At 32.4% G+C, this 20,955-nt stretch overlaps 1 pseudogene across 1 annotated transcript; it reads right to left on the reverse strand.

Moving 5' to 3' along the window:
- Window positions 1–217: 217 nt before the first annotated feature.
- On the reverse strand, window positions 218–3,240 carry LOC149571595 (inactive leucine-rich repeat receptor-like serine/threonine-protein kinase At1g60630; annotated as a pseudogene). Its single transcript, XR_016359833.1, has 2 exons — window positions 1,948–3,240; window positions 218–973 (listed from the first exon to the last, which is right to left on the reverse strand). The product of XR_016359833.1 is annotated as an inactive leucine-rich repeat receptor-like serine/threonine-protein kinase At1g60630 (transcript).
- Between the last annotated feature and the right edge of the window lie 17,715 nt (window positions 3,241–20,955).

Here is a 20,955-nt window from a genome sequence, read left to right on the forward strand (position 1 = left end):
CAATAATATACACTAACCTGCATACTTCCAATATGAGGGGATTATAATGTTGATGTTTCTTATCAAACAATCCTGTATATAATTCCGCAGAACACCTAAAAACAAACAAGACAGTGATTTCTACTCATCATATATCAAAGCTACATTAAAAGGAGCACTAGTTAACCAACATAACCTACCTGATTTCTGATCAATTTGATGATACGTCTCATCAAAAAGACATCGAAGGCAGTCTATAGTAAATAGCATTTATGATAGCCTTAGTGAATTCAACTGGAACTTGAAAACATAAGGTCAAGGAATTGGCTAGTTCTAAGTTAATCTCGATCTGCGGGATTCATCGGAGGTATTGAGTCATGAATGCTCTCATACCATCTTGGTGATTCCTGTCTTTAGGAGGAAATTGCAAGTGTTTCGTTCACCTCTTCAATCATTTGGAGGACTTGTCTCATGGTTGGCCTCCGCTTTGGAGATGTAGCTACACATGCCATTGATATGTTCAGAAGAAGGATCAGCCTCTCCTCTGAGTTTTCATTTGCGAAAACAAAGCCATCAGTATTAACCCCTGTTGCAAGCTCTTCTTCTCTTACAAAGCGAACCCATCTTTGTAGATCCATAGCTTGTCCATTGAGGAAGGACTGCAATGGTATTTTCCCAGTGACAAGCTCAAGCAGCAATACTCCAAAGCTAAAGACATCCAATTTGGGTCCCATCTTCTTGCTAGAATTGATGCATTTTGGGGCCCTGTAACCTAAGAGAGTAGAGTCCTTAGGTTGCTCAATGTCGAAAACTGTAAGACCATAATCTATAATGCAAGCTTCAAAATCCTGTCTCGTGAGAACATCTGTAGACTTGAGGTTTCCATGAAATAATTTGGATGCCTGATGAAGATAGGCCAAGCCACATGCTATGTCTTCAGCAATCTTGAGGTAGGCGGTCCACTGTAAGGGCTTTCCTCTTTGAGACCTAGCACCTGATAAATAAAATAATTTAGACATCTATTGTCATATAATATGTTTGTTTTCTTCCTTCTAAACCTGAATTGCTACATGCCATTTATTTGTCCTCACTTCAGGGCCTTAGGGGTTTTGACATTGGATTATTTTCTTCATTCTAGAGCTGGATTACTAGATCACATGTTTTTCTTCACTCTAGGGCTTTAGATATTTTGACATTAGTTTTTTGCCTCCCTTCTAGATCTGGAATGCTACATCACATGTTTGATTGTTTTCGTTCTGGGGCTTCATGGGTTTCGACATTGAAATTACCAAATTCCTCTACGACCTGCGTGCTAACATGAAATCGGTATAGATTTCAAAGTTTCTGTGACAATTTTAGCAACTAAGTAGTGGGATGCAAGTATCAGAGCAGATGGCTAGATCAGCATTAAAGAATCATTTACGCTAGACACACTTGGACGATACCTATGTAAAGTCCTAGATTGATTAAGAATTAAGCAGCCATACAATGTTCTATTGCTTGGAATCTAAAGCATCTAGCCTTAACATCCTAGATAAGGTTTGCCTGGTCCATATTTTCCGAAGTTGTTCAGATTTCTTTCTATCAATGGGAAATTTTTCAAAGAGCCAAGTAAAATATCACTACAGCCTCCTACCCTCTAGTACCATATCTAACATATTTTATGCTATGGTTTGCTACATTATCAAATTATCAAATATTGTCTTCTTGTTAGAAAATGTGTCTTCTGTAGGACACTGCTAAAGGTAATCTCAATTTAGCAAAAAGTATTCTTATAATCATTCATTATACTTTGACACAATGTTCCTTCTAAAACTTTTGACAATAGTCATTGAATTTGTTCTATGAAATGAGGACGAAATGGAGTATTAAGTTTTGCAATCAAACTCATGACCATGTAATTTTTTAGGAAAAAGGAGATCCAATAATAATATGAACTAGATTAGCCATTTGGGGAAATGCACTTACCATGTATAAGTGAAAAGAGACTTCCATTGGGATAATTATCATAAACGAGCAGGCTTTCCTCCTTAGCCTGGAAATACGCTCTCAGGGGAACTATATTCTCATGTTTGAGCTTGCCCACCATCTCCATACGTCTCTCAAACTCTTCCTTATTCATCTTATTAGAGTTCTTCAATCTCTTCACCGTTACAATCGTCTTATTCTCCATTACTGCCTTGTAAGTAGTCCCCACAGTTGCCCTCCCCATGATTTCAGCAGATGCACAAAGCAGATCCTCTAAGGTATACATTTGGGTTTCTCCACCACAAAACTTAAGAACCCCACTTTTGGTTTGTCAGATTTGATTGTCTTGTCATAAAACTGCTCAAATCCACTGTCGTCAATTGAATGCTTTTTGCCTGCAATTTTTTCAGCCTCTTCTTCTTGCTCCCCACTTTTTCTGCTCAGAAGGAAAACCACAAACAACACAACCAATAACCCCACAATGGATCCTACCACAATCCTTACTATTTTCCCCCCACTTATTTTTTTCTTACTCTTCATCGACAGCCTTAAACTTGCCTGAATTAAAGAGCTTATAGTAACAACAGGAGCTTGTGAGGGAGGCATCAAACCTACATGACAAGGCTTACCCAATGGGCTTCCATAGAGCCTTGCATTTCCTAAAAATGAAGAAGCATTCAAAACAGACAAAGTCAGAGTACTAGGTATTGAACCACTGAGCTCATTATGAGACACATTGAATACCTTCAAAGTAGACTGATTGAAGGCGGGAATAGTACCGTTAAGCCTATTGTTATCCAATTGAAGATCAAACAATCTCTGTAGACTCACCATACCCTTAGGTATCTCGCCACTCAACAAATTGTACAACAGAATAATAATCTTTAGACGATGTAGGCTAGTAAGAGACACAGGAATGGAACCAAAAAATAGATTACGATCAAGAAACAAGCTCTTCAAATTAACTAGGCCTGAAAGATCAGGAATGGGACTTGTAAGAGAGTTCCCGTTAAGCCTAAGGATGCACAACTGATCAAGCTTGTTCAAAGTAATGTACCATTTAGCCGCATGTTTTCCAAGACCAATTTGACGACTTCCTTCAGTGGTACACCCCAAAACTCCCACCCATCTGCAGTAATTTCTAGACCTCCATCTCCGGTCAAGCACATGTGCACCATCTGCTGAGGCCTTGAATCTAAGAAGCCAAACTGCATCCAGTGACATATTAGCACAAAATGCACTCTGCGCCGCAAATAACACAAAGAAGGGTACCCAAACCAGAGATTTTGACATTGTTGCCCCACTCTTTATCAAACCCACAAAGCTTTTCACCCAAAATGGGTTGAATTGTTTGGGAACCTCCAAAGAAGTACCACCTAGTTAGCCCCCCTCCTCATATGATATATACATTTAAGATACCACGACTACTGAATATCCATCCACTATAGTTTTCAGCATCTATTTGCTATCCTATGGCCAACCACACACTATTTTGCAATTTTCTGTTTGCATTATTTGGCAGATAAAAGGACCCCCACATTGGCACAACTGTGCATATATGACATTATCAGGCACCACTGTGTATATATGACATTATCGGGTAGAACTGTGTATATGACATAACCTGATGTCAGTCACATTGTTATAAATGTAAAATTGTGATATATTTAAATTATGAAACTGCAATTAACATTATTATGAAGGTTAACAGAAATATTGTCTGAGACCATCTGCAGTAATCTCTGTCAAATAGTTAAAGTACTGTCCAAAGATGCCAATGCACAGATTGACATTAATGGTGAGGTTATTGATTCCTTTTCTTGGAGAAATCAATATAACAGGGGTGGGGTATCTTCACTTGTTTTCCGTTGTCTTCTTTCCTTATGTTTGCATTGAATCACTATGTCTGCTAACCAAAACACAACACAACTAGATTCTGAACCTGTAGAGGATGTGGTGCAGGAGCACCACATAGAACCAATCAAGAGATGTAGACTATGAAGACCACAAAGACATCCAAAGGAAATCAGAGGAATGGAAAGCACAATCTAAGTTAGGAGATTAATTGGCAAGTCCTCAAGTCTATAATGATTTTCAATTGATCAAACTGATGTAATGAATCAAATGTGTTTGTAATGTCCTTAAAAGGACCAAAAGTTTGATTATAATGGACTGATATTGTCCAAATCACTAAGGTTGGATTGTAATGATTAGGTTTTAGAAGTTTAGGTTGGGCATGGGATAGGTCTAGGACCTTATGGAATATTTAGGAAAAGGTTAGATATTCAAATAAAGCCTCTTTGTTATTCAAAAATTGAAATATTTAAACATAAAAGACTAGTTTAGGGAATTAGAGGGAAGCTTTTTTTTTCTTAAGGCTAAGTATTCAACTCAACAAAAAGTTGGTTGAATTAGTTGTTAAGAATTCCTACAAGTTGAGGAAGAGTCTATGTTATGGGACAGAGAAAAGGAAGACTGGTTTGTGTGTAGTGGTGAACGAACAGCAATACAAACCTCTTTATTTTGTGCAATTTGAGTCCACTTTGAATCTCAAATTGATTGGTTTGTCACCCATATTCTTCTCAACCAATTTATTTGCTATTGATGAAGTTTCTAACATTTCAGTGAATTTGCTGTTCCGCCAAGTTCTAAACCAGTAATTTTGTTCAACTGTTACTTATATATTTAACACTATTGTCCGCCACAAATATTACATAAAATAATACAACGCATGCTTAGCAACTTGGATAATATTCAAAACCTTGTATCATTATAAGCTGTCAGCAAATCATATTTATGGAGGCATACCAAGGAAACCACTTTGTGTTCGCCAGCAAACACTTTCAGGTTGAAGTTGCTGTACCAGAGAAAAATGATGTTGAGGTAGCAACAGCCACAAGTTTTTATTGTTATTATCTTGCACTGGTGATAAGGGTTGGTTACTTTAGCCTCTCCTAGTGCATTTGGGAGGCACCTCCCTGGTTTATAAATAATAAATCGTCATGCTTTCACATACATTTGTCAGACCAGAGTACATCTCGTTGGGAGACAATGATGAAACATTAGCTATGGGAAAGCCAACTGTCAAACATTTCTTATAATTTTTCCACTCTGAGATGGAGGGTATTTAGCCAATGGATATGGGTCAACATATATGTATTCCTCCCAAGTGTTAAATAGTGGAAGTCTTTTATACTTCCATTGAATAATGGTGCATATATGTTGCCCCGTAGACAGTGCCATTGGGCTAGGGTTAAAAAAGGTCACTAAACAAAATTCAAACTTCTTTTAATTGAGGTCTAAGAATTGCAATTGTACCCGTATCTTCATCAAAGATTGAAATTGTATGGACGTCTTTAAATTTTTATATGTAATATCTTAAGTTAATGTTCAAATGATATGTACTATATTTTGTCTTTTATAAATAAATAATATAAGTAAAATATGTTAAGAGATACCATTCATTCTTAAGATGTTTATATCATTTAAATCATGTTGATTTATGAAAAATGACAACATACAAAGGAGAATGGGCACAATACAACACAATCAACTTTTGTTTTAGTTGTTATGATTTCCTTTATGTTGAGTCTTGTCTCCTATTCTAAATACATGTCCAAATATGTAATTTTTATTTAAAGATAGATATGTTAGTAAGATTCATAGTCGCACCTATAGATTAAAAAGACACTATTCATCAATATTTTAGTGGTAATATGTTTTTAAATTGAAAGCTGCCAAAACTAGGGGGTTTTTAAAAACAAGGTTATGATCCATAATTAAAAGAGTATCAACAGACCTAACATACATACTACCTATGTAAAAACCAAAAAAGCTATAGTAATATATAAACAAAGGCATGATAGCCTTAAACCCCATTAACTTCAAAGACCACTAGATTAATAGCATAAAAGAATAAAAGAAAAAACCATTAAGGCTTCTTAGCCTCTTTCTTCCCTAGGAGGATGTGAGCCTAATCTTCCACAAAGAAGTCAAATACCATTTTTGTATCCTCCTTTGGCAGGTCCCCGTCCGAGTCCTTGAGTAGGTTTAATGTGGTGGCAACAACATGTGTCACTTTGATAGTGAACTTTGTTAGCAGGCGCATTCTATCCTCTAGTGCATGAATTCTTTCCCAGGCCTTACTGCTAGCCTTCTTCATGATCTCCACATTGACTTCTTGCATGTCACCAGGAAAACCATCTGCCTGCATCATAGTAACTTCCTACACAATTGGGGGGGTAGCATTATCCTTGGAAAAAGACTTAACAGGGGAGAAAATTGTTATGGAGGAGGGAGCTTTTTCCACCATATCAGGGAACTGGTCCCTCATTAAGTCCACACATCCCAACCTGATGGTTACTGAAACATGTGACATCTTTCTCTCCTTCAACCCCTCATCCGAGCCAGACCAAGAAGAATTCGAGATCTCCTCTTCCTCCTCCATTCTGCCTTCTCTAAAGGTTGAAGCCTTCTCTTTCATTCTTTGTTTGGGGTATAACTCACGTCTTCCAAATCCATCTCCTCCTCTTGCAAGGCCCCTTCTTTCAATTTTCTTTTAGCATTAGATTTAGCTAACTTTCCTGACCTCCTCCTCCCCCCTCTTCCCTCCTCCTTCAACTTCACTAGTTCTTTCTCTTTCCCTTTATCCTATCTCCCTTATTTCCCAAGAGGAGTGGGCTTTAATTCCATAGGGGACCTACTAGGTGAAGATTGTGGGGTAGGAGCTCTAGGACCTGTGATCCTAAGGGGAACCAATTGGGGTCAGGGGTTGGGATGAGATGGAATATCATCCTCCACTATCCTAGGGGGGACCAAGGCAAGGTGGAATCGATACAAATGAAAAATAAACCCTTAAAATGGTAAAATTAACCCCTTTTCTCATTTTATTTTTTACATCAGCAAATGTGTCTTCTAAATCATGCAACAGAAAAAAAGGAATGGAAATTAAATCATAGTGGCAAAATTAATTTAGGAGGGGGAAGTGGTAGCAATAATAGACATCTTACCTCCCTTCCAGTATTAGGTAGTTCATCAACATCAGACAGACCTCATTACAAACTCCATTGACCACCCTTGTCACCTTTTGCCACTTCCTACCCTTCATGGCCAAACCTGTTGCTAGAGCAATGACTTCCTCAGAGATATGGAATGATATGTCATTTATTGTGACTTTGTAGTCCTCCTAGGGATTAAAAAATTGCATTGAACAATTTTCATCATGCCCATTAAGAGCCTCCATAAAAGGCACAAACCTGCCTTCCTTCAACATATACCATACTAGTGGCTTCCTCACAGTCTCCTTGACCATGGCTGGCTCAATGTGCATAAGGTCACCACCCATCTCTGCAAATTTCCCTAATCCTTTCACCTTCTTCAAGACCTAGAAACTCTTGCTAAGAATGACACCACACTTAAGCCAAAAATCCTCCAGGCTACAATAATGGCCATTATTATTAGTAATAATATTAGCATCCTTAGTAGAAGTTAAAGTCACATGTCAAATGCCACCATCTTCCTCCCAATCTCTTCCATCATTCCTGAAACACACAAACCATTTAAAGCTTGAACCTTTTCTCTTACTGGTGTACAAGCACACTCATAGGAAAATTATTAAAAAAACTTTCCTTTCAAAATTTAAAGATCTTTCTTTTTCAGGCCATGGGAATTTATATTGTCAGTATCATCTCCTTCACTCCTAGCCATCTGGCCTTCTTGGCTTTGTCCTTTTTGCCAACTCATTAGCATTATACAAAAATTTAAAATATTTCTCCAACTAGGATTCATCATTCTTTATTTCTTAGTTCACTACATCTCTTAACAAATTTGGCAAGGCATTAAATTCCCTCCAACATCTTAGTCCTTTTGCCTTTAGGCCTCACACCGCCATAGCCTTTGCCACACTATTTCCCTCCCAAAATATATGATTCAAATCAAACCTATTAAAATTAGCTAATAGGTGTCTAATATCTTCTATCACACATTTTATAGACCCTCTTTCCTTCATATTACCTTTAACAATTTGTATGATAATTTTGGAATCACCTTCAATTCCCACATATTTCCAACCCACACTCATCACCAACCCACACTCATCACCAACTTTAAACTCCAATACAGTGCCATCACTTCTATAGTATTGTTTGAAACTTTCCCTAGCTTCCCAAAATACACCAAAAGCATCCTTCCCTTGCTATCCCGAACCATTCCCCCACCCCACACATGAGCCTTCCTTCTTGGCCACACCATCAAAATTAAGCTTAACCCAATTTAGAGGTAGAGGTTCCCATCTTGTTCTTTTCCTTGCCAACAGGTTGGAGTTATCAACCTCCAATATCCCCTCCTCCAATTTCCAGCCTCTAGCCAATCTAACCTCTAGCTCTCCCTGGGGGAATGCCAAATTTCTCCACTTGCTACAACTCATGTTCTCTACCATAAGTTTATATATCTTTTCCATCATGACTTTCCTCCTCTCTCTCTTCATTCCTAAACACCTTGTTATTTCTCTCCTTCCACACACCCTAGCAAACATGGGGGGATAACCTTCCACAACTTGATAAGGAAAGGGTGAGTAAAGTGGCCTTGCCAATTCTTCACAAATTGCTCCAGATCCTTATTAAACACCCAGTCTACCTCCAACTTTTGTAAAAGCCTCCCCAAACATTGGAAGCATACCTACAGTGCAGAAACAAGTGGGGAATATTCTCCTCCTCCATTTTACACAAGTAGCATCTATTTGGTAGTTGGAACCCCCATTTCATGAGGTTGTCTATAGTGATTATTTTCCCATGGATAGTGGTCTAGTAGAATATATTAATCTTATGTATCAGATAACTAAGCCATATATTCCCCCAATGATTGGGTTCCAAAATTTTCTCAAACATTAGTTTATAGGTAGACTTAATAGAGAACTCCCCCATTGGAGTGGCCTTCCAAATGAATTTATCATTTTGGTCTCTTCCAAGGATCCTATACCCTTCTATCAAAATATTTAGCTCTTCTATCAAGTCCCTTTCTACTATAGCATTCTATCGCAGCTTGACCTTCTTCCACTTCCTCCTCGAGCAAATAAAATCAGCCACCATTCCTCCCCTCTACTCTTGAAGGTGGTTCCAAAGAGGTCCAAATTTTTTTTTTGTTAATGGTTTATCTATAAATCATGGGTCCTCCCAGAAGTTGATTTGATTTCAATTCCCTACCAGCCACCTTACACCTTCTTTCAAAAGGGTTACGTTCTTTACAATATTTCCCCAGAATTTAGATCCCTTAGGGAGATCATTTCTCCAAGTGCAGTGAGAGAAGCTCAAGATTCCCAAGATACTTAGCCTTCATGATATTGCACCAATTGGATTCCTCCTTCATCATGTTTCACCCCATCTTGGTGAGAAATGCATTGTTCAAATCAATTATCTTCCTCACTCCCAAACCTCCTTTGCTTCTCGGTTTACAAACTGTATCCCGTGGTAACATGTTATTTTAAGATAATAATAATACATTTGATTAATTAAAATGTTACATTTGTACCTTCAAAACATAAGTTTTTAACTTCTAATACATTAAAAACATAAATCTTTGACACAATTTGACATTTAACTACTTAATTAATAAGTCTTTGATAAGCCACCCTCAATGCATGACAAAACATGAGTTTTTGACATAAATTTGAATTTTAGTTGTTTGATTATTGAGCCTTTGATAAGTCACCCTTACATACATATTCAACCATTGCACCTATAAATCACCATTGCAAATTTACATTAATGGGGCAAGCACTTAGAATACAATCAATGAAGCAAAGAAAATATAGTCAAACTAGAATAAATAAAATTAAAGTTGAAACATATATCCCTTACACTTGCAACCAAGCATTTTACCTTTATATTAATAGGATGACCACTTTAAAAAAAATCAATGAAGCAAAAAAAAATTTAAAAAACAACAATATTAAAGATTAGGTTTGAAACATGTATATCCTACACCTATAAATCATCATTGCATCTTTAAATTAATGGGATGACCACTTGCAATACAATCAGTGAAGTGGAAAAGTGGTAAAATTAATGAAATCTTAAAGATTAGGGTTGAAATATATACCTAAAATGATTGATCTTCAAGATTTGATTCTCTATATTATAACTTATAAATCATTTATATATTATCTTAATCTTATCTACATTCTATCATAAAAATATCAACCTTTCATGTTAAGATTGACTATAAGAATAAAAAATCTTCTATGAAAATTACATGTATGTATGTGAGTGTGGGAATGTGTATACATATATATGTATATGTACATATTTCTTATGTGTGTGTGTGTGTGTGTGTGTGTGTGTGTGCGTGTGTGTGTGTACATACATACATACATACATACATACATACATACATACATACATATATATATATATATATATATATATAATTCATGCATATATATGTATACATGCATACATACATATACATATACATATACATATACGTATGTATGTATGTATGTATGCATGTATCTTCACATACAATTCTAGAAAAGAAATCTTTTGTGTGATTAATAATTTTGTTATAATATGAAAGTAATATTATTAAGACTTATGTGATACATACATACATACATACATACATATACATGTGTGTGTGTGTGTGTGTGTGTGTGTGTGTGTGTGTGTGTGTGTATCTATGTATGTATCCATATATGTATATGTATATATGTATGCATATATACGTATATATGTATGTATATATATACATACATATATATACATATATATATGTACACACACACACACACACACACACTTCTAGAAAAGAAATCTATGCATATGTGTGATTAATAATTTTGTTGTAATATGAAAGTAATATTATTAAGACTTATGTGATGTATACATAGATAATGGTTAAAATTTTAATAGTTATTTTGAAATAATATAATTAAATTTATCAACACAAATGTATAGTTTTAATTATTTGATCATGAAAGCTTTGGAAAGATACTATTACATATGTGTCTTTCATACATCTATAAGCCACCACTACACCTTTATAAATAAGTTAGCCACTTACACTATGAACAAAGAAGAAAGAAAAATATAGTAAAAAATAGATTATTAAAGATTAGAGTTGAAACATAAATCCCCTACAACTATAAATGGTTTTTGCACCTCTATATTTAATTGGATAACCACTTTAAATATGACCAATAAAGAAAGAAAAATATAAATTAAATAAAAAAAATAAAAAAATAGGGTTAAATAATATGACTATTAGAGTCGATTGTTAAGATTTTGTCCTCTCTTTTTTAACTTTTAACTATAGTTTTATATTTCTTAAAGTCATCCATTTTAACATATATCTTATTCACCTCTTATCTTATATATTTAAAAATTTAATATAAAACATGATAGTAGTCTTATATAATGGTAATAATACTCATAGAAATGCAATATTTTTTTTAATTTGCTAATCTCATAATTTTATAATTTGGTATGTTTCCTTAATTTTTGAATTCTTTTATTTTACTCTGTGTGTGGAATAGAAACTTTTTAAGACTTTCTAGATGAGTTTCTATTTGTTATAAATAAATTTATTAAGAAAAGAATTGGGAAAATAATGGATTTCTTAAGAAGTTAAGATATGAGTATGAGAAGAGTAGTGAGTGGATTGGAGAGAAGAAAGTTGACAATATAATAATATTCATTAAGAGAGGTGAAGGAAATTTTCATTAAAGAGAATATGATGGTGCCAACAAGAGTTTGAGTCCACTTTTTGGCTAAAAACTAGAACAATTTTCTTTCTTCTCTCAAATTCAACATGTTTGACAAGAACATTTGAAGCACTTAGAGATTTAATCTCAAAAATTTCAATAATAGAATTCATATTACTCAATTTATACATTCCAAATATGTAGTTCATTGAATACCTAGATAGTGAAAATCAAAATTTAATATATCTTATTATAAACCATTTTTTTAAGAAGTCATCTTCATCACACATCCATATGAAAAAAATTGTTAAGGACCTAAGTCATTCTAATATAATTGACATGATCATATAGATCATGTTTGAATGAAAGAAATAATATATGTACCACAATGCACATCTAAACCAAGGTCATTTCAACGCAATTTCTACTAAAATGATCTAACCAATGTGTTCAAGAATTTTTTTTTAAAAAGCCTACAATAAGTCATCTAAGAAACAAAATATTTGAACATATTATTTTTATCCTTAATATCATAAATGAAAAAGTACACACTAATAAAATGGCTATTCCACAATCAAATTTGAAATTTGGGAAGAGTAATTCCCTTTACTAAAGAATGAAAAAATGTAAGGACTAAAAGTTAGCCAAAAGCTTCAAAAGTGAGAAAATTAAGAGATATAAAGAAGTAAAGCTTCTTTAATATAATTAAAGAGTCTAGAAGATTAATATTCTAAAATGTTGTAACTTAGGTGAATATAAATAATATTTTAATAGAAAATACACATTTCTTTTAGGAAAACTAAATTCCACATGAATTGGTAATGTACTGTCACTAAAATTAACTCATTTATAATTAGGCATTAATAAAGAAGACAAAGTAATAATTCGCAATGAAAATAACAATGATTGTAAAAATGGTTATAGTTATGGTTGAAGAAATTTAAATAAACAAACAAATTTTTGAAAAAGAATATAAATCATTTCATTCATTAAAATAATTACAAACACTTGTTGACTAGGTGATCAAGGACCACTTGATCAAAGGATCATAGAAAAAATGAATTAAAATTCCTTCATTCAAAGAGGTGTTGAATACATCAAATATTATTAATCCTTATCGTGCAATTCTTCAAGTGAATTATAAATTCTTGAATAATCATACAATTGCTTTTATAGACATCTACATCTAGCTTAGGCCTTAACTATTATTCTTTGCAACTCTTCATGAATGCACAAGGACCAAATTCCAACACTTCACCCTTTAATTTTAACAACTGATGCATATAATATAAATTAATTATATTTTATTCCAACTTTAGCGAGATAATCTCCTACTAGGATGCATTATGTGGCAACTTCAATCTGAATGGAAAATTCTTGGCTTCTAGCTCCTTTAAGCCTTTTATAAGACCTAGATTTGATTTATTGTAAATCATGTTATTTTGATATGTAATCCTTCTACAACTTAAAACTTTGTAGGAATAACTTTGTCTTTAAAGATAACCATCTTCTAATCTTATTGACCATGAATTCTTACAAGTTGGATCTCCTTTTTTTGTACAATGTTTTTAATTAATCATGAGGTTATACAAAATCCTCAAGTCTTCTAGTTGTATTGTTAATTCCTTTTACCTTAATCTCCTCCTAGGAAGATTAGTTTTATCTTTTCTTGGACGTGGTTTGACACTATCAAAAATTTATTCCTTTTGGATTTTTTGATCTCTTTCTTAGTTGAATTCACCTTTTTTAGAGATGACATCTCCATTGATAACAAGAATATCTCTGTCCTTTCAACTTGGACTACTTCCTTTTCAAAACTAGGTATTTCTTCACACATGGTGAGTGACGCGAAAACACTGTGTCTTTATGGTAGTTTTCTCATGACAAGACACAATGACTTTCTTTTTGAAGAAAATGGAAACTTCATTAACTTTGATTTTCTTCTTTTATTGTAGCACCTATATCTTCTTCTAGTTAAATTTTTTTACCATGTATCATGATTGAAAAGGTTGTGACAACAAATAAAACAAATTAAATATAAAAATAAATGAATCAAAATGTTTATAAAACATTCTATTCATTCACAATAATTATACACATATCTTGATCGAGTGATCAAGGCTAAACTAGTCAATAGATTATAAATAGAAACTTCATTACAATTACCTCAATATATACATAGGTCTTGAAAATATCAAAGATTTGAATGTTTTATCATGCAAATGAAAAAATCTAGAATGGTCATGTAACTTCATGCCAAAATTATTTTAGACAACCATTTTTAGCTTATACATTAACTATTATTCTTCCCACTTGACATTTCATGCAAACTAGAGAAATTAGTTTCCATCTATCATTGTGGAAATTTGAGTTTGATAGGACTCAAACAAAGGCTAGTAGTCCAGTGGATTTATTTATTATTTTTGTTTAGATTCTTTAATGGTGATGAGGATCTGGATGTAGGAATTCACCTCTTACATTGAAGATTTAGCTTCATTTTTCCCTCTTTCAACAATCTAGATTTCCCATTTTCTAAATGCTAGTTTCCCCTTTGTACGAGTCAATTGATTTGAAATTCACATAAAATATTTCAATTAGTCTTATTTTAGAATTGGAAAACTAAAATCACACTACTACAAAGAGGGGTGGTTGAAGAAATTTTTTTGAGACAAATATATATTGCCTTATAGAGACAATATATTAAGACGACATCTTAAGACATTTAGTCTGAAACATATTGGAGACAATACACAACTTTGTTTTTGTGTCAAATGAAGATAATTTATTTAAAATTTGTCTCAAATTTTGTCTTCAAAAACCCATCCCTCTCTTTCAATACTCTCAATCTTGCCTCTAATATTCCTAGAATGCAAAAATGAAAATTTTATCACTTCACCATAATATTTCAAACAACTTGAAAATGAGATTTCCTTTCGATCTCTTTGCTAGCATATTGAATTATTACAATAATTTTAGCATTTGTCAATAGATAATAATCTAATAATAAATAAAACTTTTAAGAGTTAATAATCCAATACAAAGTAAATATTTAAAAAATTTCTTATAAAATGATGTACAACAATGAAAAGGAAATCAATGGCTTTCTTGTGCATAGAACATCATGAAGTGTAGTGTTAAAGAATTATGTATCACTACACTTCTTTTTAGTTTGTACATGTCAGTCTAGAAATGAAAAATTAAAAATAAAACCAAGATTATTCCTCTGAATAATTCTAGAACATGATACATTATCTCTAAAATACATTATTGTGGGAGTTTTTTCCATGTGGCATCTCTAATACATTGAAAGATACCACATGGTACAAATTAGAGGTAGGTTCATCCAAGAGCAAGACTATAGGGTCATATATCATCCACTTCTATTGAAACCCTCCTCTAAACATTGGCACTCCTCTAATATTTTCATCATAAATTCATGTATTTGAGCCATGCAAGAGACCAATTTACATTAGAAGAGATTCAACCTCGGTTCCTTTGACGTCATTAAGCGTGGAAGCTTCAATCTTGCTCTAAACATCAAGGATTTTTTAATAGTCATTTATCATTCACCATAATACACATCTAGTGAGTCACACTTCTTCCTACTAAGTGAGAAGGTCACTTGTTTAAGTTTCCTACATTAGAAAAGAGGGAGGTTTGTCATAAGCTATTCCTATAGATACAAATTATAAAATTGTAATAAGCAAAAATTATTCTACACTAGAAAACCAAATTTTGTAGAATAAATGACTTGGATATTTGTTTATGCAAATGATAAACCAAATATGTTAAACAATTCATTTTAATATAATGTAATACAAGTTCAATGTATTTTATGGAAACTATCATGACATCTTAATTACAAGATAAGGATAGCATACCTTATGATGTTGTACTAAATAATGGTTTGTATATCGAATACCATACACTAGCACATGTGGAGATTTATAGTTTATAGAAAGCACTAATTTGTGAAATGGACTCTTGCTCACTTTTCTTGTCATTGCCTAGTTGCACAAGAATATGACCCATAATTAAAATGATGGAAGAGTTTGTGGTTAACTAGATAAATTTCTTATCTAAAAATGTGAGAAGATTTTTGCAACTAATAAAAGCACTAGAATTGTAATGTTTTCTAAATGACTGATCTATTGGTAGAGTAAGAAAATATAGCAAAAATTATAATTTGATTTGAATGTCCAATGCTGATTAGAATAAAGCTTACATAGTTTCATGTAGTAGCCTATCCTCTATTCCTTCCCACAATGTAGTAAATTTGTCAAATGATAGGGTAAGTATTGTTTATATCATTGAAGGAAATATTTTAACAATGCATAATACTATTAAGAAATAAACAAATCACATAATCAAACAAAAATGATAAAAGGAAATACTAACTTTCCATGGGAAGAGTTATGATGTTGTTCCAAGTAATAGTTTGTATATCAAATACTATATGCTACCATATGTGGAGCTTTATAGTCTATAGAAAGCAATAATTTGTGAGATTGACTCTTGATCACTTTTCTTGTCATTGCCACAATTGCACAGGAATATGAAACATAATTAAAATGTTGGAATAATTTTTGGTCTAATTGGATAATTTCTCAACTAACAATACAAGAAGATTTTTGCAACTAAAAGAAAACTAGAATTGTAATGGTTTTTGAATGACTAATTTTCTTGTAGGGTATGCAAATACAACAAAAATGATAAAATGATTTGAAAGTTCAATACTGATTAGAATAAAACTTACATAGTTTCATGCAACCTATTCTTTGTGCCCTCCCACTATGCAATAAAGATGTCAAATGACAAGGTAAGTATTTTTTATATCATTGATGTCAACATTTTAACCATGGATAATACTATTAATAAATAAACATATTACATCTAGTGCAACAAAAATGATAAAAAAGTACTAACCTTTCATGGGAAGAGTTGTGACATTGTACCAAATAATGGTTTGCACATCAAATACCATACACTACCACATGTGGAGCTTTATAGTTTATAGAAAGCACTAATTTGTGAGGTTGACTCTTGCTCACTTTTCTTGTCATTGCTAGAGTTGCATAGGAAAATGACCCATAATTAAAATGTTGGAATAGATTGTAGTCTAATTGGAAAATTTCTCATCTAACAATATAAGAAGATTTTTGCAACTAAAAAAACACTAGAATTGTAAAGGTTTTTGAATGACTGATCTACTAGTAGAGTAAGTACATATATGAAAAATGATAAAAATATTTGAATCTTCATTGCTGACTAGAATGAAACTTACATAGTTTCATGCACCTATCCTCTACGCCTTCCCACAATGCAACAAATCTATCAAATGATAAGGAAAGCATTGTTTATATCATTGATGGAAATATTTTATTCATGAATAGTACTATTAAGAAATAAATAAATCGCATAATGTAACAAAAATGAGAAAAAAGTACTAACCTTTCACAAGAAGAGTTTGTGAATTTGGAGGTTAATTTGCATGTAAATTTTCAGACAAAGATATCCTGATATTCAAGGCTCTCAACTATTCTTTCCAGCATACATGTAGCAAAATTTTCCTAACATCTTTTGATCTTCATTTCTCTAAGATAGTTAACCAATGTTTATAAGTTTTTTCTAAACTAGTACAAATTTACGAATGCTAGAACTCGTACATGACATTACAAGTTGCTTAAAAAGTAAATAGTAATTGAATGAGATATCATTCAATATTGATGAAAATAATAAAATAGAACTATGATTTACTATTAGAAAATTGAAACTCAAAATTATACGATAAAATCTTTATTCTCAGTTGCATGTGTATCTTTGCATAAGCTTGCATTACAACTTGTAATTGTAAAAACTCATCTTCTCTATTGAATTGATGATTCTTATTTAAATATATATTTTTGTGAAGAAACCTTTAAGAAAATATTTAATTTTTAACATGTTATCCTATTTTCAGCATGCCATATCTAAAATAACCACTTGTAGATGCAATTGCCGAACAAGATTTTTCAACCGAACAAGAAGCATTTCACATCCTTCATGTTTATCTAATAGCCTAGAAGAAAGATGTTATACAAAAATTCAGATTATAAGAATAAAGAACTTTTTGAAGAGAATGAAAAGAAGAATAGAATTATAGTATTTTACACACCAATCAACAATAATCTATTTAATTAAAGAAACAACCTATTCATTAAAGTAAAACAAGAAAAATGAAAAGAAAGACTTATAAATAGACCACTGAGGAAAAAATTATGACAAGAACATATATTAGCAAACATACAATCTATCTTCAAGTTCAAGGAGTCAAGAAGCTTATAAAACACTACATATTCTAGCAACTTCTTACTACATACATAATGTTTAAAATTAGAATTGTATTTTATCCATCCTCTTCCTTTGTGTCCTCTTTCTATAAGGAACTCTTCTAACTACAAGCATGAATTCTTCATCACATTGAACACCATCATCATTATTGTTTCTTCCAAACTTGCTGAAATTCAAGGATGGTTTCATGTTGATGCTTAGGAATAACAATTGAATCATTGTGTACAACCAAAAATTCAACATGTTCCTCCACCTCATCTTCACACTTACTATTGGATGAGTTTAATTTTTGGGGTTCCTATAAAAAGTTAAAAATTACTTACTAAAATAACATAATACTTGTAGTTAAATTATTGCATGTTAGAGAATATTATAAAAAAATTACCTTAGAATCTTTAACAGTGACTAATTTCTTGCCTTGGTCTAGCAAGTGTTGATGAAGGCTATGGGAACCATGTAGTGAGGAATATTTTAAGTCCTCTTCTGAAGCCTCCTTATGAAATTGGTGAACCTACTTAAAACAAATATAACTAGATTTAGAAGGTATAATTGCTTATAGGATACAATCAATTCACAAGTTTACCAATAATTTTTTATGAAATAGAAAATAATAAAGATGAAAATATTCAAGTACTAAGTTACCATGAATGCTATTGTACCCACTAGATCCTAATCTATGGGATCTAATCCTTGACGTCCTAGCTTGGGTTTCTTTTGTTGTATCTTGAAGGCATCTTTTAGATCCTCCTTGTGCAGATGGAAAATATTTTGGATTCTCATGCACCTTCCTCTTGAATTTGGCATCTTTGATAAGTTCGTCCCATGTCTCTTGGTTTGTGATCCAAGATGGATGTGGATATCTCAAGTCTTTTTGTAGCTTGCTCCTTAGATTATCTCATTTGGAATAAATGTAATTTTGTGCAATTTCCAAAATAACGTCATCATTGAAACTAGGATCTCCAAATTCTTCTACAACATCTTTAAAAGGTTGGTCTTTCATAGCATTATCTTGCTTTCTCCAATCCATTTGAATTGTGTTACCAAATAAATTCTCTGCATGACGATAAATAAAATGATAGAATTTCATACCCATTTCATCCTTCAAGATATTCCCTTGAGAGTAGAGTAGGATTGTAACTTCTTGCATCCCTTTTATAGTAATCAAAGATATTGTTGATGTCATAGGTATTGGGGTAGATGCACTTTTAGATATATTAGCCACTTCTTGATTTTTTTCCTATATTTACAATGAGATTGTAAAATTTTTAGAAACCCAACTATAATATGAAACTATTTTCAGATTTAAAATAATATCTAAAGTTCATTTAGAGTTAAAGAAAATCATGATAAATAAGGAGGATTTATCTTACTAACCAAAAAATCAAGTTGACACTACTAATACTTTCAAATTGCATATTCTATTAAAAGGTCAAAAAGTCCATAATAGGGAATGAGAGAAGATTTAATGAGGAAGAAACAACAAATAACATTAGTGGACAAGAAATGGATGCTATGGGTAGTGAGCCATAGGTTTGGAGAAAGAAATGAATTCTAGAATCATAAACCAAGGAAAGTTAACACAAAAATATTTTAGACATTCATCCAAGTCAATATAGTCCTTAGTAAAGTTATGATAACAATAAATAAAGAATATATTTGCAATAAATATGAATAAGATATTTAAAGAAAATACAAACATGAAAGTTAGGTTAGATATGTTAGAATAATAAAAATTGTAGTCATACCTTGAAAGACAAGTATGTAATGATAGATACAAGTAGTAAATGAAGAATAAAAGCGTGGTAACTTTCAATCAAAAGATAAAAGTTTGTACTTATATTTTCATAGGTGTAATTATGTCTTAACAAGATATGTAGTATAACGTTTATACTGTATATAGGTGTTTTAGAACAAAAAGGGTCACTATGAACTAAAAATTACAATTTTGAAATAAAAAATACATTACACCGAACAAAAAGATGAATTGCAAAAGAGTAATTAGATAATACTTCAATATATTTTTACCTATTCAATTGAAGAAATCCCTACTCCCTGATAAGGTGCTCCCACATAACTCAATTTAATTAAGTATCTCTTTCCTCATTTCAGCATTCTCAAGAGTTCCTAGTAGTATCCTTAACATTCTTCATTGTGATTCCATAACACTCCTCAAGGAAATTTTTTCAGGTGTCGATAGTAGAACTTTGACTAAACCAAAACTTGATGGGTTATTTATTGTTCATGTACTCCTTGTAGGGGCATGAATTTCCATTTCAAAAGGTATACTAGGACCATCTTGGGTTGATGTAGATGGTATGATGTGAGGTACTACATTGAATGTCACTCTTGTAATAGGTGCATCTAATCTAGATGTAGAGGGAGTGACAGATCTTGAAACACCCTACAAGGAAAAAATATAAATATTAAAGTGGTATAATAGGGTAAATAACATAGTCAAACCCACACAAACATATGATTGACTCTTACCTTTTGCATGACATTGGATGTATTAGATGGCATAGTTAGATCTTTTATGCCAACAAGATATGTACTAGGTGTAGGTACTCTAGAAATGCCCTGTAGAAAAAAAATATATTAATAAAATATGAAAAGAAGAAAAAATTTAATTAAGTACACAATAATCTACATGCAATCTTACTTCTAATATAGCATTAGAAGTACTAAATGTTTTTATAGGTCTTTGAGCAACTTTAGAGATGGCCTATATTGCAAAAACATAAATTTACTTGATATAATATAGAACATAAGATAATTGAACCTATCAAAGATAACCTACAATTTTACCTCATGTACCATCATAGTGATGCTCTACCCTTGCCCACTCCTTAGCATTTCAACTAGAGCATTTAAAATTATTGGATCCCCCATAGTAGAATTGGGAGCACCCATAGACACATCCTTAATGAAACACAATGGCATAAAATCATAAAATATTGGTTAAAGAATATATCAAAGTGATA

Source organism: Cupressus sempervirens, chromosome 2 (assembly GCF_028749045.1).
Source record: "Cupressus sempervirens isolate cs-2001-9-10 chromosome 2, ASM2874904v1, whole genome shotgun sequence".
NCBI classification, from domain to species: domain Eukaryota; kingdom Viridiplantae; phylum Streptophyta; class Pinopsida; order Cupressales; family Cupressaceae; genus Cupressus; species Cupressus sempervirens.